Source organism: Python bivittatus, unplaced genomic scaffold (genome assembly GCF_059951505.1).
Source record: "Python bivittatus isolate LINGU-HERP-01145 unplaced genomic scaffold, Pbiv_v1 ctg000080_np1212, whole genome shotgun sequence".
In the NCBI taxonomy this organism is placed as follows: domain Eukaryota; kingdom Metazoa; phylum Chordata; class Lepidosauria; order Squamata; family Pythonidae; genus Python; species Python bivittatus.
The window spans coordinates 86,073,438-86,083,975 of NW_028277035.1; positions in this window are offsets into that span (position 1 = coordinate 86,073,438).

Sequence of the window (10,538 nt, forward strand, 5' to 3'; positions counted from 1 at the left end):
CTATCTCGTCATCACCTTTCCCAATCACCTCTCTGTTTATCCTCCTTCAGATATGAACAGTGTTTAGGCTTACGGCAGTCTTCCTCAACTTCAGGTTCTCCAGAGGAGCAGGATTTCAACGGCCCAAATTTCCAGTGAGCATACCCATGAGCCTCAAAGACGTTGAAATTCAACATATCTGGAGGACACGAATATATTAGATTATTGTTATTATTTGTTGGTTAAGCATACCTGTGATTCTACTGATTAGGCAAAAGACTCTAATGTCTTCTGGTTGATCAGTAGGAAAGTCCCAAGAATGTGGATCTACTTTGTTCTTCAGCAGATTCTTGAAACTCATCACCTTGGTAAAGTTAAACATGCTCTCAATCAATTACCAGTAGTTTTCTTGCCAGCAGTAACATTGAAGTTTGCCTTTTTCTGACATGCTCTTAGAGCTTCCCAGTCTAGCCTACAGCCTTGGTATTTGGTGGTCTTTCATCTAAGTTCTAATGAAGCCCACCACTGCATACAAGCCCAAGTCAAACCAGGTCAACCTACTGCTGGCTTCTGCTGAAATACAACAGCCAATATAAAATACAACTTGCCTAGCTCTCTGTATTGTGTGCGCTGCAGACAACTGAAGCATAGCAAAGGGAGCCAGAACATCTGACTGAACACAGATTTTTGTGGACAGAATGCATTGATAAGTATAAATTCAGGTAAAGATAAAATCCAGATCAAATCTGAGTCAAATCTGAATGTCTTTTTGTTAATCCAATGGACCTAGTAATAAAGGTAGTTAGACTTAGCCAAGTGGGGTCTATTATCTATTCTCTCTCTCTCTCTCTCTCTCTCTCTCTCTCTCTGTGTGTGTGTGTTTTACCAGAATCTTGAGATCCACCCACCAAGATCCACCCATCCACAAGGAGATTCATCTATTTTAGAATTAAAGAATTTTGACTCTATCATTTGTTCCAAAACTGAATGGAGCTCCCTATTCTTCCCCAGAGAAACCTTCTCCTGGTTCCCCAAATGTTCTAAATTCCAGCAATATACATTTAAGAAGATTGGTCAGTAATAAAACCATTGTGAATCAGAAATCTGGCTAATCTACTAAAAATCCCCCTGATCTGCCAGTAGATTCTAATGTAATTCCTACTGGCCTCTTCCCTAAAATACACAATATTCACCAGGTAGGCTTAGAGTTACTCAGTTTCCAGTTCCAGTTCCCCTTCTCACATCTCTTTCAACCAGGCCCTCTCCCCACCTACAGAAAAGCTGTACGAAGAACTGAAATGCAAAAACTAGGCCATGCTGTGGGCGACCTGTTTTAGCTGAGGTTTCCTGTAAGGCTGGCTTGACAGATAATGGGAACACTGAGCACTCAATCAGAAGCCACTATGGTGAGAGGCACATGCAGCGGTTCTAGGTGACAGACAGGCAGGGGAAGTCTTGCCCAAACCCTACCAGCAGCCAACCATCTTGACTCAGCTCAGCCAGCCCTGAACTGCCATTGGTGTGAAGAAACAACATCTTTGAAGGACAAAATATCAGGGCAAGGTGTCTGTGGGGGGAGGGGGGAATCTTGATGTTTGAAGAGCCATACATTTCAAAAATCAGAAATCCCCCCTTTTTTATCCAGCCTGGCTAAGGTGAGCTAGTAATGGGGTATTGACCCAAGTCAACTTAAGATTCCAGAGCTGCATGTAATCCCTTCCCCTCTCTATGATCCAGCTTTGGGTGAATCCCCGGAGCTAAGGTTGGGCTCTTCCCCATAGCCACAGTGATGTGGTTTCCACATCCTTTTTCCCTTGCCTTTCTTGTCTGTCCTTTCCCCAGCCCAGCAAAGTTGCTGCCTCACATGAGGACAGATTGGTGGTTTCCTTTTTTTCTTTTAACCAGGCTAAAGTCTCACTGTACTTGTTTATTTTCAAGGAGGAGGAGGAGAAGGAGAAGGAGAAGGAGAAGGAGAAGGAGAAGGAGAAGGAGAAGGAGAAGGAGAAGGAGAAGGAGAAGGAGAAGGAGAAGGAGAAGGAGAAGGAGAAGGAGAAGGAGAAGGAGAAATATACATTTTTACACATTTTAGAAAAAGGACAGTCAAGAAAGGCAAGGAAAAAAAGACTAAAAAAGAAAAATAGAACAAAAAGGGAATAAGCAGGTATTTACCAGCATTATAGCATTCAATAAGCTTGACATTGTTAGATGAGAATTTTCAATATTACATTAGTTAGTTTTACATAACTGAGTGTCTTGAATATGTGAATATCGTTTTAAAAATTTCAGGCCTCCAATTAGTATATAAATATCCATGATAATAATTAGTACAGTATAAATCATGAAGTAAGATAAGGAATTACAGTCATTTCTGTCTGCACAGTGAAAGATCTATTGTTATTTAACGGATCATTGAAAATTGAAATACTAAGACTTTATGTCAAGAGAAACCCAAGGAACAGGACTGTTTTGAGTTGTTTCTGAAGCATCAGCAAAGTGGGGGTTGAATGTAGTTCTGGGGAAAAGATATTGGACTGAATGGGAACTATCACAAGGAAGGCAGGGGACTTTTTCTACCCAGGTTGGAGGCTTCTGCTAGTGCTGCTGGGAGCTTCCCCTTCTCTGCTGTCTGACTGCCTTCCTCCCACCCCCAGCCCCATCCCAAGCACAGATCCCTCATTACCTCCCACCATGGGGATCCCTGCCTTCACCTCTGTTGTTGCTGGACAGCACCACCGCAGCCACCCCAGGGAGTGTTCCTGATGTTGCGGTAAGCAGAGGTAAGGGCAGGATCGCCACGGTGGGAGATGGAAGAAGTAACAGGTAGGAACATCAACCTTGTGGAATACCTTCCATGCAATCAGTTTTGCTACTGGAGCCAAAGCAAAGAAGAAAACTTTGCCTGCCAGACGAGGCTCTGTTCTCTCTGGCAGTCAAAGGAGGCACTGAGCCCCACGGCTGGATGGGAGGGGCTGGTCCTGCAGTGGGTCAACTGAAGCCCTGCAGGTCACTGATCTCCCTCAGACTCCTATATGCAAGCTGGAATGTTTGCACTGAGAAGTGCTTGGACGTTTTTCCACCCAAAAACCTCCTTTCCTACCAGATCATATGGAAGGCTCCAACGTGAGGTCATGTCCCAGGGACCAGCAAGCAGGCCATCTGGGAGCTGGGGCAAGCGTTGTGTGGATAATCCTTTTATCCCATGCTCCTTAGATCAAAGAACCTCTTTCATTCAGGATTTAATTCTAATGGTTCTTTTTGAATGAATAAGGAAGACCATTTCTTCCTTTGGGGGGGGGGCAGTCATGGAAATGAGCCAAAGAGGTTTTTGACAGCACTAGATAGTGGGCAGGGAAAAAAAGGCTGATTTTGCCCTGCAGCCCTCTAGAAAGGCCACTTCTGCCCCGTGCACTGGAGATGGGAGGAAAGTAGGTTGGTTTAAAAAATTGGAACAAAGCCAGAGTAAGGCAAGCTATTTTCAGGGCAGCCTTTGGCAGGCCCTGACTACTTGGCAGGGGATGCCCACAAGAAGTTTTTTGGGAAATATTTTTTACAGAGCTAAAAACAAAGCTAAACATTTACAGAGCTAAAAATAAAGCCTAATAAAAGAAGCTTAGGGCAATCACTACAACAACAGTGGCCAAAGTTGGCAAACCAGCTGACGTGGACAACCTCAGAGGTCCACCCCCATCTCCTCCTGATTCTGTATGTGCTGGGTGATCACCGGGCCAGCCCAACAGTGCCCACCTTGCCCAGAGTGCCAGGAAAGATGACGGGTCAATCACAGGAGAAAAGTTTGTCCCCTTTTCCTTCCAGCCAACTGCTGGAGTCCAATATTATTTTTTCTCCGTCCCCCACCAAAATTGATTGCTAGTTGATGCCAAACTGCATTGTTCCGTAAATTTTGCATTTTTATTGCGAGAGATTAGCAAACAGCAAACAAGGTTGCAAATGGCAACCAATGTGACTGTGGGGCATTGCAATGTCACATTTGGGATCCAGGCACCAAGCACCCAGATCACAATCACATGACCATGGGGGCGCTGCGATGGCTGGAACTCCGAGGACCAGTCGTAAGTACCACTCATTCAGCACCGTCACAAGTTTGAACGGTCACTGAATGAGTGGTCGTAAACCAAGGACTACCTGTAATATCAAGATTCTGTTGTTGGTGAAATTGTGTAACATACTTTTGCTGCTACTGGCAGTTCCATTCAGCAGAAGTCCATTAAGAGTTACCAGAAATAACAACATATATATTTTAACCTTAATCAAATAAATCAGTTTCATATTCCTTTCCTTTCCTTTTAACACAGTAACTTATCATTTTCTCTAAAAAGACAACAAAAAAATCATTCTTCCCATATCTTATCTCTTATCTAAAAACAAATCTTTAAAGCCTCATCGTTCAAACTTAATCAAGAAAAATCCATTAAGAACTACCAGAAACAGCAACATATTAAAAATCTTGATCTTTAATCCCTTCAAAAAGCATCCCACAAATTAATTTCTTATTGTTTTCTCTTTGTCTCCTCTCAGAAACTCCTTTGGTAGTTTAACACAAACTAGAAATATCAACATCTATCGACTTTATCAAATAAGCCAACTTTGTAATCCTTTCCTTTACTTTTAACACCAAAGCTTATCACTTTCTCCGAAAATACAACCGAAAGAATCTTTTCTTCTCGTATCTTATCTTTAACAAATCTTAAAAGCCTTGTCATTCAGTCCTGGTTGAGAAAAACCCATTAAAAGCTACTAGAAAAAACATCATATATGGTTTTTAAACTTGATCAAATGAGTCAACTTTATATTCTTTCTTTTTGCTTTAAAAAAAGTTACTGATAAGTTACTGAAATTGTTTGTACTTATCCTGATGAAGGGAAAGGTACTTTCTTTATATATCTTTTTTTCTTTTTCTTATATTTTTTTCTTTCCCCCTTTTTTTTCTTTGCACTTTTCATTTTTTTATTTTTTTATATTTTTCTTAGTTTGTATTAGTTTTCTATCTCTATATTTTTAAACTTTAATAAAAATTATTATAAAAAAAGAAGTCAAGCTCACCTTAGGGGAGTCTGAAAGGCTACAGAGATGTGGAGAAAAATTGTCCTTATGCAGGATAGGGAGAATATTGACACTTTTGAACTTTGGTGTTGGAGAAGACTCCTGAGAGTACCGTGGACAGCCAAGAAAACAAACAAATGGAATATTCAACAAATCAACCCAGAGTTCTCACTTGAGGCACAAATGACCAGGCTCAAATTATCCTACTTTGCACATGTTATGCAAAGACCTAATTCTCTGGAAAAGCCTCTACAGGTAATGCTGGGAAAGGTAGAAGGAAAGAGATGACCAGCAGCAAGGTGGTTGAACTCAGTTATAGTGCCCATGAGTGCACCAGTGGAATACCTGAAAGACCAGGTCATGGAGATAATCTATGTGGTCGCTAACAGTTGACAATGACTTGATGGCACATATCAATCAATCAATCAATCAATCAATGTTTATTGGAAACTGAGAATCAAATCACAATAGTTTGTTCAATAATTGTTTACTGGATAAACCATAGCTTTACAAACGTTTAAGACATAATTACGATTTATAAAGCACAAGAGCTATGTTTATACAACCCCAAAGTAAGAAGGATACAAAATCAACTTGGCACAGGTTATGCCAGCAGCGTTGGTTGAAGTGGTGCAAGAAAAGATGGGCAGAGGCTGCTTTCGTGGTTGGCCTAATGATGGGTTGAGGACTATGCTGCGCCTTCACGTCCTCAACAAGCAGTTCGTAGGGCAACTTCATGTTGAAGCAAGCAGGACATGCAGATCAGCCTCCAGGTATCTGAAATTTAGTAGAAGGGAGAGGGAAAAATGGACAGTCAGAATCATGATAATGGTGATCAGTGAGCAGGTATTGTTTATTTGAACGCTTACATCTGCCCTATATCAATAGATTCTCTGGAGAGAATGTAATCAATAAAACAAATAATAGAAGAAAACCTAGATAAGAACAGCTTAGAGGCCAAAGTACACAGCCACTGCCGCTGAGTCTCCAAAACATAGAAGAACAAGCTTCATTTTGCACCAGGCTGAAATCAGTGTCTGGGCTTGCTCAAACTGGGCATGAGGCAATTCTGTAGCCGAAGCAGCCCGGCCATGCAACCTCCTGCTCCCACCGATAGGATGGATAGAAGAACCTCTGAGGACAATCCCTCTTATTATCCTTCATCCTGCTTACCACATATTTCCCCCTGCAACCTGTCTACCTCAGGAACGAAGCTGCTACTTATTATATCACAGCGAAGGGTTCCTTTGCAGCACAGTTATTGGAAGCCTATCTTGGAGCAGGTAGAATGGTCTTTATGCAGGTAGTCCTCAGGTTACATCCATTTGTTCAGTGACCGTTCAGTTATGATGGCACTGAAGAAACGGACTTCTGACCAGTCCTCGAAGTCCCGGCTGTCAGAATGGCCCCACAGTCATGTGATCAAAATTCAGGCCATCCCACATTTACAACCGCCACCCCCCCCGCTGCCTGCCCGCCTGCGACACCCCCCACACCTGTAGCACTCAGCTGCGCTCCCTAGTGCCCGCCAGCAGCACTCACTCATGCTCCCCAACGCCTGCCCACAGTACCCGCCAGCACTCTTTAGTGCTCAGCTGCAGCACCCCCTACCTGCAGCACCTGCCTGCACTCCCTAGCACCCACCCACAGCACCCCGCCCCCCCGCCCATAGCTCTCACCCACAGTTCTCACCGAGCGGCCTGCTTGCCTGGGACTCCCGCTTCTTCCCACTTAACGACTCACACGGTCCTGGGGATATGATGGCAACCGGGACTGCTGGGATTGGTGTCACTAAGCACTGCGGTCATATGCCATTGCACTTTAAGACCACGTCGCTTAGCGACGGAAATTCTGGTCTTAGGATATTAATGGCTTGACATCAGGGCAGAGAGCAGCCATTTGCATAATCACATGTGCGGTTTGTACTGACAGAATGCTAAAAAGCCAAGAGGCGTTACATTAAGGAGCTGTTCCTATGGGACTGTGAGTGTTATATATTGCCTGTAATTAAATATAGCAATCTTTCCCTTTTATCTGAGCAGTGTTTTATTCCTAAAATGTCAGAGCCCTGGGTTCAAGCTTTAATCACAGATGTGGGCAGGCTCTGTGATTGCCTTGTAACCCACCCAGAGTTCGGTTTTAAGATAGGCAGCTATATAAATGTTTTAAATAAATACATAAAATAAAAATCTAACTTTGCCAGTAAGTATCTCAGATTGCTGAGTGGGCCACAAGGAGGGAGAATGATACATATGTGGCCCATAGTATCATATATACATAGTATGTATCTGTAATAAAAGCTTTATATGCTTAATTAATTTACCTTTAAAATAGGATGGTCATCTTAGATTTGTTGAGTATATATTAAGTGAAGATTTTTTTCTGTCTAATCTTCCAGAGGAGTCTTAAAGTCACGTCCATCTTCTTTTAGGGTGGTGTTTCTCAACCTTGGCACCTTTAAGATATATGGACTTCAACTCCCAGAATTCCCCAGCCATTATACCCAGCACTGGGGTGAAATGAGCTCTTAGTGGCTCATGCTGTATGTTGAGATAATCAGGAGCCTGAACTTGAGAGCAATTTTGATATATTCTGTTAGAATGCAAACTTACGAGGTTCGTCTCGGAGCCGGGAATGAACACGCAGGTGGTTGCTTGAAGGAGAGAGAAGACTTTATTTCCCAGAGCCAGATACACAAGAGGATCAGCTGTCAGGCCCAGGAATCCCTTTTACAGGGAAAATCCTTAAAAGGTGTGAAGGGGTAATTAGCTGGGATTCCAGGGGAAGGGGCATTCAGTGGAGGGTGTAATTGACTAAATCTTTAGAAGGGAGGCACTCTGCTGAGCTGGGATTTCCTGTGTTTGCCCGATCTGGTATTGTCTAATTGGAACGTAGATCTCTTCTGGAAGAAATCTTTTTATGATTCAATTTTTGGGTTTAAGGAATGTTGGCCCTTCCTGCCTTGGAATTCCTATTCAATTTTGGGCTAGGGTGGAGGACTCTTGATTCTTTCTGTTACGTCTGAATCTTTTTAGGTGAGCCCATTCTTACTGTAATTTAGTCATATGCCTTGACTGCTGTTAAGATGAACAATGGTTTTTGTTGTTGTTCAGGGTGAGACAAATGGGAAGCTTTGACTTCCTGCTGACAAGAGGGGGGGAGAATTTGATTTCCTTCTCACAATTCCTGTGTGCCAAGCCCCTGCCAGCCACTCATAACTCAGAAAACTAGAATCTTACAGTCTCGTTAGTCAAATTTATTGTCAAAGATATTGCAAGGGAAGGAATTAGGCTGCAGAATCTTGGAAAGTGGACATTGTACCGTCGTATTCCATTTATCAGGAGGCACTTTATGACATGGCCTCTGATCCTTCATTCTAATTGCTCCTTGATGCAGGGCAGATGTTGCTACCCATCTGCTTGATAAGGAAGGACAATACAGATGTTCTGGCCCTGTAGTATGTTGCAAGCTGATTTTCCCATTCCCAGCCTTATACAATTCTATTACATCATACCCGTAAGGGAATCTGTATCTGTGGGTGGGGAAATGCTGTTTCAGAAGTGGTGCTGAATCACCGCCTTGTGTTTCAAGAAGTAATCTGTGCTCCCACTGGAGGATATTCTTCCCTCGCCTTATCTCCCAGCTCCTGAGTTCCCATCATAGCAGCAGCTGGCCTGGTCAAGAAAGAAGCCAGAACAAATGCAAAATTGCCAAGACCTGTACATCAGGAGTAGGAGTTCAGATTCAAATGGGAAGGCTTTGACGGTTTTTAATGGTGATGGCGGTGGTGGTGGTGGCTCTAATACACTTCCCTCACATAGCTTCCTCTCTAGATGCACCCAATATTTTACTGCAAAATAAGGGATAATGTTCACAAATAAATGCACAGAAACACATGGATGGAGGATGGTTGGGGGGAATCCTAGTAACTTTTTTTCTGGAGATGTGTTTTAGGCACTGATCAGCTAAAGATGATCAAGACAAGGCACTCAGTTATTGATGAAGGAGAATTTAAGGACCTGAACCCAAATACATCTTCCCCAGGAAAAGAAGGCATTGGTCCAGCGTTATGGTATCAAACTGAGCGACTATTCCCTCTACAAAAATACTATCCCAGGAAAACTAAAATGGTCAGCTCAGCCATAAGAACAAAGACATTTTCTAAAGACATTTAGAAGGTCAAGGAATGATGATAACCTGGGAAAGGATACGGAGGTAGGAAGGCAAAAGAAAGTAATCTCCTAAAAAGAAACAGTGTTCATGGAATACTGCCTCTTTGTTCTTTCAAAGCCCCACTGTCTTTGTAGTCCTGACCCATTCCCTCATTGTTACATCTGAATGGCCTTATTGACCTCACTAAGTATATGATCCATGCAAATACTCCTTGTTGTGTAAATCCAATCACATACCTTGCTGCTGCATCCAGTCACATGTATGTTCTAATCTGGGTAAATCTATAAAGAGGTATTGTTACCCCATCCTTCTTTAGCCCTCTCTTTGCCTCCAGTGCTGTCAGTAAACCAATTTGTGCTTCAGTGTAATGGGTCCTAGTCTCCGGTTTCAACCAGTCCCTGCTACATTGGCTGATAGGTGTCTGCAAGCAGTCAGTTCTCACATTGATAAACTTGGCTGGGCTTATAGCATCCTGATGTTTGAATCAATATGCAAATAGTTAAAACAGGCTGAATCAGTCTCGGGTGCATTTTAATCTGAATTGAGAACGGTTGGGAGATGGGAAGGCTGGTCAGCTGGAAGAGCTTGTAACTTTGCATGTTTGTAAGCAGATCATGGAAGATGGTAGTACTATTAGGTGAACTGCATTTGAGGTTGAATTGGAAGTCAGAAGTCTGATAATCTACTGCAAATTGCACAAAGATCTCTAGAACTAGAACTACCTTCTGATTCAGGCTACATTTGACAAGATTAGCTGAATCATGATTTACTCAATCCAATATTCTAGGTTCTCTTGACAAACTGAACCACAAACTAACCTCAGGGGCTCAGTTCATACATCACACCAGACTAAAAAGTAGTTGACTAATTTATGATTCAGTGTCGGGCGAGCACAGTCTTGGAGTTTGAAAGGTCTTTTAAACTAAACTGTTCAGATCAGCCTCCCTCAACTGGTGGCCTCTAATATGTTGGGACTATGAGTTGTAGTCCCAAAATATGTGGAGGACACGTTTCTATTATGTTGGGGAAGGTTGAGAGAGAAGGCAGTGGGTTCATACATTAAGCCATGACAAACTTTGGTTTGGCTTAGACTCTACGTACTGCCAACATGCCATGTCCAGCAAGCTTCCTGCACGCAAAAGCAGCCAGTCTTTAAGGCAAAGGGTCATCTCTTCTCGTAACAAGAAAGGCACTTTGCAGTTGAACCAAGTCAAGAAAGACTCTGCGAGACCTCAAAGAAGACTGTGATCTATACCAACATCCTTTCTTTGCCATCAACAGCCATGCGAGAGATCCAGTCACCTGAACCAAAAGAGCGTGTTGCT